Source organism: Somniosus microcephalus, chromosome 26 (genome assembly GCF_052327205.1).
Source record: "Somniosus microcephalus isolate GS21.2 chromosome 26, FLI_Smic_1.0, whole genome shotgun sequence".
Taxonomy (NCBI): Eukaryota; Metazoa; Chordata; class Chondrichthyes; order Squaliformes; family Somniosidae; genus Somniosus; species Somniosus microcephalus.
In genome coordinates this window covers 53,849,755-53,868,810 of record NC_141012.1, presented here as the reverse complement: position 1 = coordinate 53,868,810, position 19,056 = coordinate 53,849,755, and positions in this window count along the sequence as shown.

The window sequence follows — 19,056 nt, the reverse complement described above, 5'->3', positions numbered from 1 at the left end:
AAGATCCTGCAAATCCATTGGCAGGATAGGCGCACCAACGTCAGTGTTCTTGCTCAGGCCAACATCCCCAGCATCGAAGCTTTGACCTCGCTCGATCAGCTCCGATGGACGGGTCACATTGTCCGCATGCCCGATACGTGGCTCCCAAAACAAGCGCTCTACTTGGAGCTCCGGCACGGCAAGAGAGCCCCAGGTGGGCAGAGGAAACGCTTCAAGGACACCCTCAAAGCCTCCTTGAAAAATTGCAACATCCCCACCGACACCTGGGAATCCCTGGCCCAAGACCACACAAAGTGGAGGAGAAGCATCCGGGAAGGCGCCGAACACCTCGAGTCTCTTCGCTGGGAGCAAGCAGAAGCCAAGCGCAGACAGCGCACGTCAACCCAAGCACCCCACCCACCCGCCCCTTCAACCCAAGCACCCCACCCACCCCTTCAACCCAAGCACCCCACCCACCCGCCCCTTCAACCCAAGCACCCCACCCACCCGCCCCTTCAACCCAAGCACCCCACCCACCCGCCCCTTCAACCCAAGCACCCCACCCACCCGCCCCTTCAACCCAAGCACCCCACCCACCCGCCCCTTCAACCCAAGCACCCCACCCACCCGCCCCTTCAACCCAAGAACCTCACCCACCCGCCCCTTCAACCACCGTCTGCCCCACCTGTGACAGAAACTGTAGGTCCCGCATTGGACTCATCAGTCACCTGAGAACTCATTCTTAGTGTGGAAGCAAGTCATCCTCGGTTCCGAGGGACTGCTGAAGAAGGAGAGAAGATTGAGAGGTGATCGATTCAAGGTGTTTAAAAATTTGAAAGGATTTGATAGAGTAGAGAGAAACGATTTCCTCTGGTGGGCAAATCAAGAACAAGGGGACAGAATCTTAAAATAAGAGCGAGACCGTTTAGGAGTGAAATCAAGAAGCACTTTATCCACACAAAAGGTAGTAGAATTCTGGAACTCACCTCTGCACCCCCGCTGTGTAAAAAAAGGCTGTGGAAGCTGGAGGTCAATTGGAGCTTTCAAGACTGAAAGCTTTGTTAGTTAAGGGTATCAAAGGATATGGAGCAAAGGCAGGGGAATGGAACTGAGGTGCAGGTCAGCTCTGATCTAATTGAATGGTGGAGCAGACTCGAGGAGATCAGTGGCCTCCTAATGTTCCTGTGGCAAAGTCCCCTTCTTGGAATGAGATTGTGGCATTAAGGTTGAGAGCTTTCAGTGTCACAGTGACGAGGGGGCAGTGTGGACTGAGATAGATGCTGTGAGCCTTGGTTACAGATCTGGCTACTCCAACGAACCGAGCTCCTCCAAGCTTCATGGCTGAAGTGCACAGGACCCAGTTTAAGGTGGGTGGGTTACAGTTACAGACTTGCCTGAAATTTATGTCAGATGGGCCTCGAGCACCCTACGGTGGCTGAATTGAGAAGAGGGAGAGAGAAGTAGAGGGGCTGAGTTCCCGAGAGAGAAGGGCCGAGTTGATGGAGAGAACCCAGCCCTTTTAGCAGGGACGGTAAACAGTCAGGAGAGGGTAGGTCCCGCATTGGACTAATCAGTCACCTGCAAGATCCTGCAAATCCATTGGCAGGATAGGCACACCAACGTCAGTGTTCTTGCTCAGGCCAACATCCCCAGCATCGAAACTTTGACCGCGCTCGATCAGCTCCGATGGACGGGTCACATTGTCCGCATGCCCGATACGAGACTCCCAAAACAAGCGCTCTACTCGGAGCTCCGGCACGGCAAGAGAGCCCCAGGTGGGCAGAGGAAACGCTTCAAGGACACCCTCAAAGCCTCCTTGAAAAAATGTAACATCCCCACCGACACCTGGGAATCCCTGGCCCAAGACCGCACAAAGTGGAGGAGAAGCATCCGGGAAGGCGCCAAACACCTCGAGTCTCTTCGCCGAGAGCAAGCGGAAGTCTGTTTCTTTACCTATCCTATTACTATCTCGTCTCACCTTGGAATATCTCTTAATATCTCTTCTTTCATCCCCTTCCATTTCCCAGCCCCCCAAACTGCCTTTTGTTTCATTTCCTGCCTTTTCTCTCAGTTCTGCAGAAGGGTTTCGACCCGAAACGTTGACTCTATTTCTCTCTCCACGGATGTTGCCTGGCCTGTTGAGTTTTTCCAGCATTTTCTGTTGTTAGTCAGGAGAGGGCAGTGTGCGCAGACATACACACACAGTACTAGCACTGTAAACAGTCAGGAGAGGGCAGTGTTCATTCAGAGCCACACAGCACTGGTACTGTAAACAGTGAGGAAAGGGCAGTATTCACAGAGTCCGCATGCAGCAAGACCTGGACACGCTCAGGATTCATCTGATAAGTTGGCAGGGGGATGAGCACCAGGATGTAGCATTAGAAAGAAGCATGGTGCTCAAAGGATTGGAAGAGACAGATGGCACGAGAGTAAGAAATAGCACGGGTGGGGTCAGACTAAGAGAGAATACAAGAAGGGCTAAGATAGGTTTACAGTGCATGTGTGTAAACACACGAAGGGTGGTAAATGAGGTTGGTGCAGGTGCAAATAGCCACTTGGGAACATGACGATGAGAGGCATGGCTCAATAAAGGGCAGGGTTAGGTAGCAAATATTCCTGGATATAAGGTGTTCGGGAAAGGTAGAGAAGAAAAGAAAGGAGGTGGGGTGGCAGTATTGATAGAATCATAGAATGGTGACAGCACAGGAGGCCATTCGGCCCATCAAGCCCGTGCCGGCTCTCTGCAAGAGCATTTCAGCTAGTCCCACTCACCTGTCCTTCCCCCGTAGCCCTGCAAAGTTTTTTCCTTCAGGTACTTATCCAATTCCCTTTTGAAAGCCGCGATTGAGTCTGCCTCCCCCACCCTTTCAGGCAGTGCATTCCAGATCCTAACCACTCACTGCGTAAAGAAGTTTTTCCTCATGTCGCCTTTGGTTCTTCTGCCATTCATCTTAAATCTCTGTCCTCTGGTTCTCGACCCTTCCGCCAATGGGAACAGTTTCTCTCTATTTACTCTGTCCAGACCACTCATGATTTTGAACACCTCTATCAAATCTCCTCTCAATCTTCTCTGCTCTAAGGAGAACAACCCCAGCTTCTCCAGTCTATCCACGTAACTGAAGTCCCTCATCCCTGGAATCATTCTGCACCTAAGGCCTTCACATCCTTCCTAAAGTGCGGTGCCTATAATTGGACACAATACTCCAGTTGAGGCCGAACCAATGTTTTATAAAAGGTTCATCACAACTTCCTTACTTTTGTGCTCTATGCCTCTACTTCGGAAGCCCAGTATCTTGTAAGCTTTTTTAACCTCTTCCTCAACCTGCCATGCCACCTTCAACGATTTGTGCACATATACCCGCAGGTCTCTCAGTTCATGCACCCACTTTAGGATTGTACTCTTTAGTTTATATTGCCTCTCCTCGTTCTTCCTGCCAAAATGAATCACTTCGTACTTTTCTGCGTTAAATTTCATCTGCCATGTGTCTGCCCATTTCACCAGCCTGTCTATTTCTTCGTGAAGTCTATCACTATCTTCCAAGTTTTGTGTCATCTGCAAATTTTGAAATTGTGCCCTGTACTCCCAAGTCCAAGTCATTAATATATATCAAGAAAAGCAGAGTTCCTAGTACCGATCCCTGGGGAACACCACTGTATACGTTCCTCCATCCAAAAGAGGAGTCCAACAGACCAGTCAGTTTAATCTTGGTAGTGGGGAAGCTTTTAGAAACGATAATCCGGGACAAAATTAACAGACACTTGGACAAGTATGGATTAATTAAGGAAAGCCAGCACAGATTTATGAAAGGCAAATTGTGTTTAACTAACTTGATTGAGTTTTTTGATGAGGTAACAGAAGGGGTTGATGAGGGCAATGCGTTGATGTGGTGTATATGGACTTCCAAAAGGCATTTGATAAAGTGCCACATAATAGGCTTACCAGCAAAGTTGAAGTCCATGGAATAAAAGGGACAGTGGCAGCATGGATACGGAACTGGCTAAGTGACAGGAAACAGAGAGTAGTGGTGAACGGTTGATTTTCAGACTGGAGGAAGGTACACCGTGGTGTTCCCCAGGGATCGCGTAGGAGGGCGGTATTCGGTGATCGTGTGGGGGGTTAGTCAGTGATCACATGGGGTGGGGTGGGGGGGGGGAGAGTTGGTGATCGTGCTGGGGGGGGTAAGGGGGGTGAGAGTCGGTGATCTCATGGGATGGGGGGGGGGAAGAAAGTCGGTGATTGCACTGGGGGGAATTGGTGATTGCGGGGAGGCGGGGGGGTGGGGCGGGGTCCGATTACGCAGGAGGGAGCAAGTTTGGCCTGGGAGGAAGCACTCCTGCTCCCCTGGCCTACAAAAAGTGTTGAATAAGCACTTACCTCTTCCATGCAGCAGTCATCGTCTCCCTTTAGCTGCCAGGTTTCCCGAGGCCCTGGAAACCCAGCCTGCCAGGGTTAAACCTGGAAATGGAAACAACATCTGAGGCACATAGCCACATTAAAATATTTAAATGAGACCCCACTTCCTGGGAGCGGGTTGGTTGCCCTTCCCCAGTCCCACCTCTGTTAAAACCAAGAGTGGGCAGGTTCGAGGTGGGTTGTGTTCAGGTTTGGGTTTGAGATTTTTTTTTTTTACATCCCATCCAACCCAAATCCACCTGTTTTTGGCAGGCTAAAATTCCCCCCAGTATATTCACCTGATGCTAGATCTTCTGCAACTGCGTCTCTCCAGTTAACTGAAACCCCTCATCCTTGGTCAACAAGGGAAGTGAGAGATCAGATAAAACTAAAAGAAAGGGCAAAAAATAGTGGAGATCCCAGGGACTGGGAGAGTTATAAAGAACAGCAAAGGGATGCAAAGTAGGTGATAAGAGCTGCAAAAAGGGAATAGGAGAGAAAGCTTGTGAGGGATATCAAGGACAACACTACAGGTTTTTACAAATATATTAAGAGCAAGACGATGGCTAAAGATAGACACAGGTGATATTGTAATTGGAAATTGCAAAATGGCAGACTTACTAAATACTTACTTTGTATTGGTCTTCACAGTAGGAGATGAGGATAAAATACCAGATACAAGGAAAACTAAAAATAAATCAAGGGGAGGAACTTACTAGATTTAATATCAGTAAGAAAAAAGGGCAATGGAGAAAATAATGAGATTAAAGATAGACAAATCTCCAGAACCCGATGGTTTCCAACCTAAGGTATTAAAAGGAGATGAGGAAATTGTTGATGCATTAGTCATGATCTTCCAAAACTCTCTTGACTCAGAAATTATCCCTTCGGATTGGAAAACTGCCAATGATACTCCATTATTTAAGAAGGGTACGAAACTAGGAAAATATAGGCCTATTTGTCTAATGTCAGTTGTTGGGAAGTTATTAGGAACATATTGACTGAGCATTTGGACAAATATGAGCTGATCAGAGAGCCAGGATGGATTTGAATGTAAGAACCTAAGAAATAGGAGCAGCAGTCGGCCATTTAGCCCTTCGATCCTGCTCCGACACACGGCCCTTCGATCCTGCTCCGACACACGGCCCTTCGAGCCTGCTCCGACTCACGGCCCTTCGAGCCTGCTCCGACACACGGCCCTTCGATCCTGCTCCGACACACGGCCCTTCGATCCTGCTCCGACACACGGCCCTTCGATCCTGCTCCGACACACGGCCCTTCGATCCTGCTCCGACACACGGCCCTTCGATCCTGCTCCGACACACGGCCCTTCGATCCTGCTCCGACACACGGCCCTTCGATCCTGCTCCGACACACGGCCCTTCGATCCTGCTCCGACACACGGCCCTTCGAGCCTGCTCCGACACACGGCCCTTCGATCCTGCTCCGACACACGGCCCTTCGAGCCTGCTCCGACACACGGCCCTTCGAGCCTGCTCCGACACACGGCCCTTCGAGCCTGCTCCGACACACGGCCCTTCGAGCCTGCTCCGACACACGGCCCTTCGAGCCTGCTCCGACACACGGCCCTTCGAGCCTGCTCCGACACACGGCCCTTCGAGCCTGCTCCGACACACGGCCCTTCGAGCCTGCTCCGACACACGGCCCTTCGAGCCTGCTCCGACACACGGCCCTTCGAGCCTGCTCCGACACACGGCCCTTCGAGCCTGCTCCGACACACGGCCCTTCGAGCCTGCTCCGACACACGGCCCTTCGAGCCTGCTCCGACACACGGCCCTTCGAGCCTGCTCCGACACACGGCCCTTCGAGCCTGCTCCGACACACGGCCCTTCGAGCCTGCTCCGACACACGGCCCTTCGAGCCTGCTCCGACACACGGCCCTTCGAGCCTGCTCCGACACACGGCCCTTCGAGCCTGCTCCGACACACGGCCCTTCGAGCCTGCTCCGACACACGGCCCTTCGAGCCTGCTCCGACACACGGCCCTTCGAGCCTGCTCCGACACACGGCCCTTCGAGCCTGCTCCGACACACGGCCCTTCGAGCCTGCTCCGACACACGGCCCTTCGAGCCTGCTCCGACACACGGCCCTTCGAGCCTGCTCCGACACACGGCCCTTCGAGCCTGCTCCGACACACGGCCCTTCGAGCCTGCTCCGACACACGGCCCTTCGAGCCTGCTCCGACACACGGCCCTTCGAGCCTGCTCCGACACACGGCCCTTCGAGCCTGCTCCGACACACGGCCCTTCGAGCCTGCTCCGACACACGGCCCTTCGAGCCTGCTCCGACACACGGCCCTTCGAGCCTGCTCCGACACACGGCCCTTCGAGCCTGCTCCGACACACGGCCCTTCGAGCCTGCTCCGACACACGGCCCTTCGACCCTGCTCCGACACACGGCCCTTCGAGCCTGCTCCGACACACGGCCCTTCGACCCTGCTCCGACACACGGCCCTTCGACCCTGCTCCGACACACGGCCCTTCGAGCCTGCTCCGACACACGGCCCTTCGATCCTGCTCCGATACACGGCCCTTCGAGCCTGCTCCGGCACTCAATAAGATCATGGCTGATCTTCTACCTCATCTGCACTATCCCCATATCCTTTGTTTTGTTAATATTCAAAAATCTATCGATCTCTGTCTTGAATATACTCAACGACTGAGCCTTCACCGCCCTCTGGGGGAGAGAATTCCAAAGATTCACCACCCTCTGAGTGAAGAAATTTCTCCTCATCTCAGCCCTAAATGGCCAACCCCTTATTCTGAGACTGTGACCGCTGGTTCTAGACTCCCCAGCCAGGGGAAACATCCTCCCTGCATCTACCCTGTCAAGCCCTGTAAGAATTTTGTATGTTTCAATGAGATCACCGCTCATTCTTCTAAACTCTAGAGAATATAGGCCTAGTCTACTCAATCTCTCCTCATAGGACAATCCCCCATCCCAGGAATCAGTCTGGTGAACCTTCGCTGCACTCCCTTTATCGCAAGTATATCCTTCCTTAGGCAAGAAGACCAAAGCTGTACACAATACTCCAGGTGTGGTCTCACCAGGGCCCTATATAATTGCAGTAAGACGTCTTTACTCTTATACTCAAATCCTCTTGTAATAAAGGCCAACATACCATTTGCTTTCCTAATTGTTTGCTGTACATGCATGTTAACTTTCAGTGATTCGTGTACAAGGACACCCAGGTCCCTCTGAACACCAACATTTCCCAATCTCTCACCATTTAAAAAATACTCTGCTTTTCTATTTTTCCTACCAAAGTGGATAACTTCACATTTCTCCACATTATATTCCCATTTGCCATGTTCTTGCCCACTCACTTAGCCTGTCTATATCCCCATGAAACCTCCTGGCATCCTCCTCAGAACTTGCATTCCCACCCAGCTGTGTATCATCAGCAAACTTGGATATATTACATTTGGTCCCCTCATCCAAATCATTGATGTAGATTGTCAATAGCTGAGGCCCAAGCACTGATCCTTGTGGTACCCCACTAGTTACAGCCTGCCAACCCGAAAATGACCCGTTTATTCTGCTCTGTTTTCTGTCTGTTAACCAATCCTCAATCCATGAGCCCTAATTTTGTTTAATAACCTCTTGTGTGGCACCTTGTCGAATGCCTTCTGAAAATCCAAATACACCACATCCACTGGTTCCCCCTTTCCTATTCCGATAGTTACAACCTCAAAAAACTCAAATAGATTAGTCAAACACGATTTCCCTTTCATAAATCCGTGTTGACTCTGCTCAATCTTATTATTTTCTAAGTGCCCTGTTACCACGTCCTTAATAATAGATTCTAGCATTTTCCCTACTACTGATGTCAGGCTAACTGGTCTGTAGTTCCCCGTTTTCTCTCTCCCTCCTTTCTTAAATAGTGGGGTTACATTTGCTACCTTCCAATCCACGGGAACCGTTCTAGAATCTATGGAATTTTGGAAAATGACAACCAATGCATCCACTATCTCTATAGCCTCTCTTTCAAAACCCTAGGATGTCGGCCGTCAGGTCCAGGGGATTTATCGGCTTTCAGTCCCATTAATTTCTCCAGTACTATTTTTTTTTTACTAATACTAATTTCTTTCAGTTCCTCAATTTCGCTAGACCCTTGGTTCTCCACTATTTCCAGGAAGTTTTTTTGCGTCTTCTTCTGTGAAGACAAAGTATTTGCTTAATTTCTCTGCCATTTCCTTATTCCCCATTATAATTTCTCCTGTCTCAGCCTGTAAGGGACCCACATTTACTTTCGCTAGTTTACTCTCATTCTATTTTCCCTTTCTTTATCAATTTCATGGTTCTCCTTTTCCTGAACACTAAAATCCTCCCAGTCCTCAGGCTTACTACTCTTTTTGGCAACATTATAAGCCTCTTCCTTTGAACTAATACTATCTTTAACTTCTCTTGTTAGCCATGGTTGGACCACTTTTCCTGTGGGGTTTTTGTGCCTTAAAGGAATGTATATTAGTTGTAAATTATGTATTAATTCTTTAAATGTTAGCCATTGCTTGTCCACCATCATACCTTTTAATGTAATTTCCCAATCTACCTTAGCCAACTTGCCACTCATACCTTGCTTTGTTTAGATTTAAGACCCTAGTTTCGGATTTAACTAAATCACTTTCAAACTCAATATATAATTCTATCATATTATGGTCACTCTTCCCTAAAGGCCCTTTTACTACAAGGTTATTAATTAATCCTCTCATTGCATAATACTAGATCTAAAATAGCCTGTTCCCTAGTTGGTTCCTCAACATACTGATCTAGAAAACAATCTTGCATACATTCCAATAATTTGTCCTGCAAATTTGGTTTGCCCAGTCTATATGTAAAGTCCCCCAGGATTACTGTATTACCCTTATTACATGCACCTCTAATTTCCTGATTTATACGCTGCCCTACATTACAACTGCCTATAAACAACTCATACCAATGTTTTCTGCCCCTTGTTGTTTCCACACAAATTGATTCAACTTTTTGATTTTCGGAGCTAAGATCCTTTCTCTCTACTGTTTTTAACCTATCCTTTATTATCAGGGCCCCTCCTCCTTTTTTATTTTGCCGATTTCTTCTAAAAGTTAAGTATCCTGGAATATTTAGTCCCCAACCTTGGTCACTTTGCAACCACGTCTCAGTTATGGCTATTAGATCAAACCTGTTAATTTCTATCTGCGCTATTAATTCATCTATTTTGTTGCAAATGTTTCGCGCATTCAGATATAGTGCCTTTAGCTTTGACTTATTTCTATTTTTCCCTGATGTCATCTTAGTCAATGATGCCTTATTACCTTTGTTACTCTCTCTGTCCCAGCCCGGTTTAAGTGCAGCCTGTCCCAAAGGAACAGCTCCCTCTTTCCTTAGTACCGGTGCCAGTGCCCCATGAACTGAAACCTCTTCCTCCCACACCACTGAGCCACACATTTAAACCTCGAATCTGTTTGTCCCCGTGCCAATTTGCACGTGGCTCAGGTAACAATCCAGAGATTATTACCTTTGAGGTTCTGCTTTTCAGTTTGGATCCTAGCTTCTCAAACTCCCTCAGCAGAACCTCATTCCTAATTCTACCTATGTCATTGGTTCCTACGTGGACCACGACAACTGGATCCTCCCCCTCCCATGCCAAGTTCTTCTCCAGCCGCGAGGAGATGCTTTTAACCATGGCAGGCAACACAACGCTCGGCACTCTCGGTCGTGGCTACAGAGAACAGTATCTATCCCCCTGACAATACTGTCCCCTACCACAACTACATTCCCTTTCACTGCCCCCACTTGAATGGCCTCCTGCACCATGGTGCCATGGTCAGCTTGCTCATCCATCCTGCAGGCTTTTCCCTCATCCACACAGGCAGCAAGAACCTCATGCCTGTTGGACAAGGGTAAAGGCTGAGGCTCCTCCAGCACTGCACCTTGGGTCTCCTTACCTGCCTGAGTTGCAGTCACACCCTCCTGTCCCTGACCACTAACCAGACCTGTACCACTACCTAACCAAAGTGGTGTGCCTGCCTCCTGGATCAAAGTGTCCAGGTAACTCTCCCCATCCCTGATGCCCCGCAATGTCTGCACCTCAGACTCCAGCTCAAAAAGCTGACGTTCCTCAAGATGCAGTCACTTACTGCAAACGTGGTTGTCCGGGATCACAATGCTCGCCACAGACTCCCACATGCTGCAGTTGCGGCACACCACCTGTACTGCCATCCCTATATGACCTTGTTTTATTTAATTAAATTTGTATTTAAATAACTTAGTTTACAGTGTAGTTTGTCTACTTACTTGAACTAGTTTAAGTTAAGGGAACTGAAATTAAATATGTACCTTTAACACAAAGCACAAGTAGTGGAGGCAAAAAGCAGCAACTGATTCCCCCTCTTCTCCAAATTCCTACTCTTTCCAAATTCCCAAATAAAGCACTCTGTTGAAGTCCACTCCGTTTAATCCCGCTCTGTGCGCTGCAGAAATGTTTACTTTTATACACTAGGAGCCTCACCCAATTTACAAGTGCTGACTCCGCTCCCCTGCTCCTGGTGATTAGCACCTAGTCAAGGCAAACACTTACAGCTGACTGACAGTTAACTGCCACTGGCAGGCAGCTTCTGCTGACTACAGTTTTTAAATTTCTAGGTTAACATCAAAATCTTAAACTAAATTGCACTTTTTACAGCTTCTACTTACCCAATACTTATCGGAAATGCCCACTCTTTCCATATTCCCAAATAAAGTACTCTGTTCAAGTCCACTCCGTTTAATCCCGCTCTGTGCAGACAATTTGTAAACGGTAAGTCATGTTTAACAAACCTCGTTGAATTTTTTGAGGAGGTAACTAATGTGGTAGATAAGGGAGTGTCTATGGATGTTATTTATAAGGACTTCCAAAAGGCATTTGCTAAGGTTCCACATAAGAGACTGTCAACAAAAATGAGAGCAGATGGAATTGGAGGCAACCTATTGACATGGGTAAGGAGTTGTTTAGGAGGTCGGAGACAGGGAGTAGGGATACTGAGTATGTACTCAAATTGGCAGGATGTGACTCGTGGTGTCCCCCAGGGTCTGTACTGGGGCCTCAGCTTTTCACTATATTTATAAATGACTTGGATGAAGGAATCGAGAGCCGTATATCTAAAATAAAAACAGAAAATGCTGGAAATACGCAGGTCAGGCAGCATCTGTGTCTGCCCATTTCACCAGTCTGTCTATGTCTTAATGCAGCCTGTTACTATCCTCCTCACTGTTTACTACATTTCCATGTTTTGCGTCATCTGCAAACTTTGAAATTATGCTCCCTATATGCCCCCAAGTCTAGGTCATTAATACATATTAAAAAGAGCAGTGGTACTAATATCGCCACTTAGGGTATACTTCCCTCCAGTCTGAAAAACAACCATTCACAACTACTCTCTGCTTTCTGTCCCTTAGCCAATTTCATATCCACATTGCCACTGCAATCCAATAGGCTTCAATTCTGCTAACAAGCCTATTATGTGCTGCTTTATCAAATGCCTTTTGAAAGTTCATGTACACATAAACCCTCTCTGGTATTTCATCGAAGAACTCAATCAAATTTGTCAGAAACAATTTACCTTTAACAAATCCATTTTGGCTGCCATTTAGTAACCTATCTTTTTCCAAGTGCCAATTACTTTTGTCCTGCATTATGGTCTCCAGAAGTTTCCCCACCACAGACGTTAGGCTGACTGGCCTGTAGTCACCTGGTTTATCTCTCTGCCCTTTTTTGAACAGGGTTGTAGCATTGTAGATATTTCATAACTCGCAGCAAGGTTTATTCCAGTGAGAAAGAAAGACTCTACGAGAAGGATGAACCATCTGTGGCTAACTAAGGAAGTTAAGGATGATATCAAATTGAAGGAAAATGCCTACAATGTTGCAAAGATTAGTAGTAGGCCAGTGGATTCGGAAATTTTTAGAAACCAGCAAAGGATGACAAAAAAAATAATAAAGAGGGAGAAGAAAGATTATGAGAGTAAACTAGCAAAAAATATAACAGACAGTAAGAGCTTCTACAGGTATATAAATAGGAAGAGAGTAGCTAAAGCAAACATTGGTCCCTTAGAGGATGAGACTGGGGAATTAATAATGGGAAACAGCAGTGACTTTGAACAAATATTGTGTCGGTCTTCATAGCAGACGACACTAGAAGCATCCCAATAATAATTGATAATCAAGGGGTTATAGGGAGGAACTTAAAACAATCTCTATCACTAGAGAAAAACTAATGGGACTAAAGGCTGACAAATCCCTGGACCTGATGGCCTGCATCCTAGGGTCTTAAAAGAAGTGGCTGCAGAGATAGTGGTTGCGTTTGTTGTAATCTACCAAAATTCCCTGGATTCTGGAAAGGTCCCAGCGGATTGGAAAACTACAAATGTAACGCCCCTATTCAAGAAAGGAGGGAGACAGAAAGCAGGAAACTACAGGCCAGTTCGCCTAACATCTGTCATTGGGAAAATGCTGGAATCCATTATTAAGGAAGTAATAGCAGGACATTTAGAAAATCATAATAAAACCATGTTGACTCTGTTTGATTGTATAAAAGGGAAATCGTGTTTGACAAATTTACTGGAGTTCTTTGAGGATGTAACGAGCAGGGTGGATAAAGGGGAACCAGTAGATGTCGTGTATTTGGATTTCCAGAAGGCATTCGATAAGGTGCCGCATAAAAGGTTACTGCACAAGATAAGACCTCACGGTGTTCACAGAAACCCCACAGTGCAGATAGAGGCCATTTCGGCCCATCGAGCCTGCACCGACACATATCCCACCCGATCCCCGTAACCCCTACACCAACACGTAACCCCACGTATTTAATCCCCCTAACACTAAGGGTCAATTTATCATAGCCAATCAACCTAACCCGCACATCTTTGGACTGTGGGAGGAAACCGGAGCACCCGGAGAAAACCCACGCAAACACGGGGAGAATGTGCAAACTCCACACAGTCACCCAAGGCCGGATTCGAACCCGGGTCCCTGGCGCTGTGAGGCAACAGTGCTAACCACTATGCCACCATGTTGGGGGTAATATATTAGCATGGATAGAGGATTGGCTAACTAACAGAAAACAGTGAGTCAGACTAAATGGGTAATTTTCAGGTTGGCAAATTGTAACTAGTGGGGTGCCACAAAGATCAACTATTTACAATCTATATTAATGACTTGGATGAAGACAGATGCAAAGTACTCATGAAGTACCTCAGCCATGCCCCCTGCCTCTACAAGAGAGCCTTTTAGGTCCTTAATCGGCTCCAGCTTTCCTTTGACTACCCTTTTACTATTTATGTTTATAAAAGACTTGAGTGTTCCATTTTATGTTACCTGCTAATCTATTCTCGTACACTCTCTTTGCCCCTTACTTCCTTGTCCAGTTTTCCTCTGCACTCTCTGTATTCAGCTTGATTCTCTACTGCATTATGAGCCTGACATTTATCATAAGCCTCCTTTTTCTGTTTCATTTTAATCTCAATTTCTTTAGTCATCCAGGGAGCTCTATCTTTGGATGTCCTTCCTTTCCCCCTCAAAGAAATATGTCTAGTCTGTACCCAAATGATCTCCTCCTTGAAGGCCTCCCATTGCTAATGTACTGTTTTGCCTGCCAATCTTTGATTCCAATCCACCTGGGCCAGATCTATTGTCACCTCACTGAAATTAGTACTCCTCCAGTTGAGTATCTTCACCTTTGTTTGATCCTTGTTGTTTTCCATAACTACTCTAAACGTAATGATATTGTGATCTGTTTCCCAAATGCTCTCCCACTGAAGTTCCCATTCCTACTCTTGTTTGAGCCAGGTCTCCATTATTGTCACGGTATCATAACCCCATGTGGCAACTTGTGCCTGCAGCTCACCAACCTTCTTTGTCACACTCCATGCATTTATACACATGCAGAGAAGTGCGAAAATAATAGGGTAATAATAGTGGGGGATTTAAACTTCCCCAATATAAATTGGGATAGTCAGAGTGTGAAAGGCTTAGAGGGTGCAGAATTCTTAAAGTGCATCCAGGAGAGCTTTTTGAGCCAACATGTAGAAAGTCCTACAAGAGAGGGGGCGGTACTGGACCTAATTCTGGGGAATGTAGCCGGGCAAGTGGTGGAAGTATCAGTAGGAGAGCATTTTGGCGACAGTGACCATAATTCGGTGAGATTTAAGGTGGTCATGGAAAAAGACAAAGACGGCCCGGAAATAAGAGTTCTAAATTGGGGAAGGCCGATTTTAATATGATAAGGCAGGATCTGGCCAAAGTGGACTGGGAGCAGCTACTTATAGGAAAATCCACATCAAAACAGTGGGAGACTTTCAGAAGGGAAATAGAGAGAGTACAACGCCAACATGTTCCTGTAAAGGTCAAGGGTGGGACCAACAAGCAAAGGGAACCTTGGATGACAAGGGATATACAAAAATGCATTAGAAATAAAAGGGGGGCTTTTATTTCTAGGAAGAAGCCCTAGAGGAGTATAAAAAGTGCAGGGGCATACTTAAAAAAGAAATTAGGAGGGCGAGGAGGGGCCATGAAATAACACTGGCGAGCAAAATAAAGGAAAATCCTAAGATGTTTTATAAGTATATTAAGGGCAAGAGGATAACCAGGGAAAGGGTAGGGCCCATTAGGGACCAAAGTGGCAATCTGTGTGTAGAGCCAGATGATGTAGGCGGGGTTTTAAATGAATTTTTTGCATCTGTGTTCACTATGGAGAAAGACGATGCGGACATAGAAATCGGGCAAGGGGACTGTGACATACTTGAACATATTAGCATCGAGAGGGAGGAGGTGCTAGCGGTTTTAGCAGGCCAAAAAGTGGATAAATCCCCAGGCCCGGACGAGATGTATCCCAGGCTGCTGTGGGAGGCAAAGGAGGAGATTGCAGGGGCTCTGACACAAATTTTCAGAACCTCTCTGGCCACAGGGGATGTAGCAGAGGACTGGAGAACAGCTAATGTAGTACCATTATACAAGAAGGGTAGCAGGGATAAACCAGGGAATTACAGGCCAGTGAGCCTAACATCTGTGGTAGGGAAATTATTGGAAAAAATTCTGAGGGACAAAATTAGTCTACACTTGGAGAGGCAAGGATTAATCGGGGATAGCATGGCTTTGTCAAGGGTAAATCATGTCTGACAAATCTGATTGAATTTTTCGAGGGGGTGACTAGGGGGGTGGATGAGGGAAATGCTGTGGATGTGGTTTACATGGACTTCAGTAAAGCTTTTGACAAAGTCCCGCATAGGAGACTGGTCAAGAAGGTAAGAGCCCATGGGATCCAGGGTGCCTTGGCGCGTTGGATCCTAAACTGGCTGAGTGGCAGGAGGCAGAGGGTGATGGTCGAAGGTTGCTTTTGTGACTGGAAGCCTGTGTCCAGTGGGGTACCTCAGGGATCGGTGCTGGGTCCCTTGTTGTTTGTGATCTACATAAATGATTTGGATGAGAATGTGAAAGGTATGATCAGTAAGTTCGCAGATGACACGAAAATTGGTGGGGTGGTAAATTGCGAGGAGGAAAGCCTCAGGCTACAGGACGATATAAACGGGTTGGTCAGATGGGCGGAAAAGTGGCAAATGGAATTTAACCCTGAAAAGTGCGAGGTGATGCATTTTGGACGGACAAATAAGGCAAGGGAATACACAATGAGTGGTAGGACCCTAGGAAGTACAGAGGGTCAGAGGGACCTTGGTGTACATGTACATAGATCCCTGAAGGCAGCGGAACAGGTAGATAAGGTGGTTAAAAAGGCATATGGGATACTTGCCTTCATTAGCCGAGGCATAGAATATAAGAGCAGGGAGGTTATGATGGAGCTGTACAAAACGCTGGTGAGGCCACAGCTGGAGTACTGTGTGCAGTTCTGGTCGCCTCACTATAGGAAGGATGTGATTGCTTTGGAGAGGGTGCAGAGAAGATTCACCAGGATGTTACCTGGGATGGAGCGCCTCAGCTATGAAGAAAGACTAAACAGGCTGGGGTTGTTTTCCTTGGAGCAAAGAAGGCTGAGGGGGGACCTGATTGAGGTGTACAAAATGATGAGGGGCATAGATAGGGTAGACAAAGAGGAACTTTTCCCCTTAGTAGGGGGGTCAATAACAAGGGGGCATAGATTCAGGATAAGGGGCAGGAGATTTAGAGGGGATTTGAGGAGGAACTTTTTCACCCAGAGGGTGGTTGGAATGTGGAACTCAATGCCTAAAAGGGTGGTAGAGGCAGGAACCCTCACAACATTCAAGAAGCATTTGGATGAGCACTTGAAATGCCATTGCATACAAGGCTATGGACCAAATGCTGGAAAATGGGATTAGACTGGACAGGGATGGATGGGCGGTGCAGACACGATGGGCCGAAGGGCCTCTTTCTGTGCTGTAAAACTCTATGACTCTATGACATGCACTTTAAAACTGCTCCCCTGTCTGATTTGTCTTATTTCTAGACTAGTCTTTATTCTAATGCTGTTTGCCTCTCCCAGGCCTCTGTGGACCCTGTATCTCCTCTCTGATGCTTCATCCTGGTTATCCCACCCCCCCCACTGCAAAATTAGTTTAAACTGGTCCCCACAGCATGAGTTAACCTCCAAGCGAGGATACTGGCCCAAGCCCTTTTCAGGTGCAACCCATTCAACAACAACATGTATTTATATAGCGCCTTTAACGTAGTAAAACGTCCCAAGGCACTGCACAGGAGACAAAAAATTTGACACCGAGCCAAATAAATTAGGGCAGGTGACCAAAAGCTTGGTCAAAGAGGTAGTTTTTAAGGAGCGTCTTAAAGAAAGAGGTAGAGAGGCGGAGTGGTTTAGGCAGGGAATTCCAGAGCTTAGGGCCGAGGCAACAGAAGGCACGGCCACCAATGGTTGAGCGATTATAATCAGGGATGCTCAAGAGGGCAGAATTAGAGGAGCGCAGATATCTCGGCGGGGGGGGTGGGGGGTTGTGGAGCTGAAGGAGATTACAGAGATGGGGAGGTAACATTCGTGCCACACAAGTGCCAGGCAATGACTCTCTCCAACAAGCGAGCGTCTAACCACTTCCCCTTGATATTCCATGGCATTACCATCACTGAATCACCCACCATCAATGTCCTTTGTGGGATATAGTGTGTTCGAATAGTCAAGCCTCGAGGCAACAAAGGCATGGATGAAGGTTTCAGCAGTGGATGAGCTGAGGCAAGGGCGGAGACGGGCAATGTTGCGCAGGTGGAAATAGGCGGTCTTAGTTATGCCACAGATGTGTGTTTGAAAGCTCATTTCAGGGTCAAATATGACAGCAAGGTTGCGAACACTGTGGTTCAACCTCGGGCAAATGCTAGGGAGAAGGATGGAGTCAGTGGCGAGGGAACAGAGTTTGTGTGGTGGGGACCAAAAACAATGGCTTCGGTTTTCCCAATATTTAATTGGAGAAAATTTTCGCTCATCTAGAACTGGATGTTGGAAAAGCAGTCTGACAATTTAGAGACCGTGGATGGGTCGAGAGAAGTGGTGGTGAGGTAGAGCTGGGTGTGGAAACTGACGCTGAGTTTTCGGATGATGTCGCCAAGGGGCAGCATGTAAATGAGAAATAGAAGGGGGCCAAGGATAGATCCTTGGGGACACCAGAGGAAACGATGTGGGAGCGGGAAGAGAAAGTGATTCTCTGGCTATTAGATAGATAAGAATGGAACCAGGCGAGTGCATTCCCACTCAGCTGGACGATGGTGGAGGGGCGTTGGAGAAGGATGGAGTGGTCAACTGTGTCAAAGGCTGCAGACAAGTCAGGATGAATGAGGAGGGATAGTTTACTCCTGCCCCAGAACTTTTTAAATTCGTTTATGGGATGTGGGCGTTGCTGGCAAGGCCAGCATTTATTGAACCGCTGCAGTCCGTGTGTGAAGGTGCTCCCCCAGTGCTGTTAGGGAGGGATTTCCAGGATTTTGACCCAGCTACGATGAAGGATCGGTGATATACTTGTAAGTTAGGATGGTGTGAGACTTGGAGGGGAACTTGGAGGTGGCGGTGTTCCCATGCACCTGCTGCCCTTGTCCTTCCAGCTGGAAGAGGTCACGGGTTTGGGAGGTGCTGCCGAAGAAGCCTTGGCGAGTTGCTGCAGTGCATCTTGTAGATGGAACACACTGCAGCCACGGTACGCCGGTGGTGGAGGGAGTGAATGATTAAGGTGGTGGATGGGGTGCCAATCAAGCAGGCTGCTTTGTCTTGGATGGTGTTGAGCTTCTTGAGTGTTGTTGGAGCTGCACTCATCCAGGCAAGTGGAGAATATTCCACCACACTCCTTACTTGTGCCTTGTAGATAGTGGAAAGGCTTTGGGGAGTCAGGAGGTGAGACACTTGCTGCAGAATACCCAGCATCTGACCTGCTCTTGTTGCCACAGTATTTATGTGGCTGGTCCAGTTAAGTTTTTGGTCAATGGTGACCCCCAGGATGTTGATGGTGGGGGATTTGGCGATGGTAATACCGTTGATTGTCAAGGGGAGGTGGTTAGACTCTCGCTTGTTGGAGTTAATCATTGCCTGGCACTGGTCCCAATGCCCCAGGAATCTGAAGCCCTCTCTCCTGCACCATTCCTCCAGCCACACATTAACCTGCTTTATCTTGCTGTTCCTATTCTCACGAGCGCGTGGCACCAGGAGTAATCCAGATATTACCATCCTTGAGGTGCTGCTTTCATTTC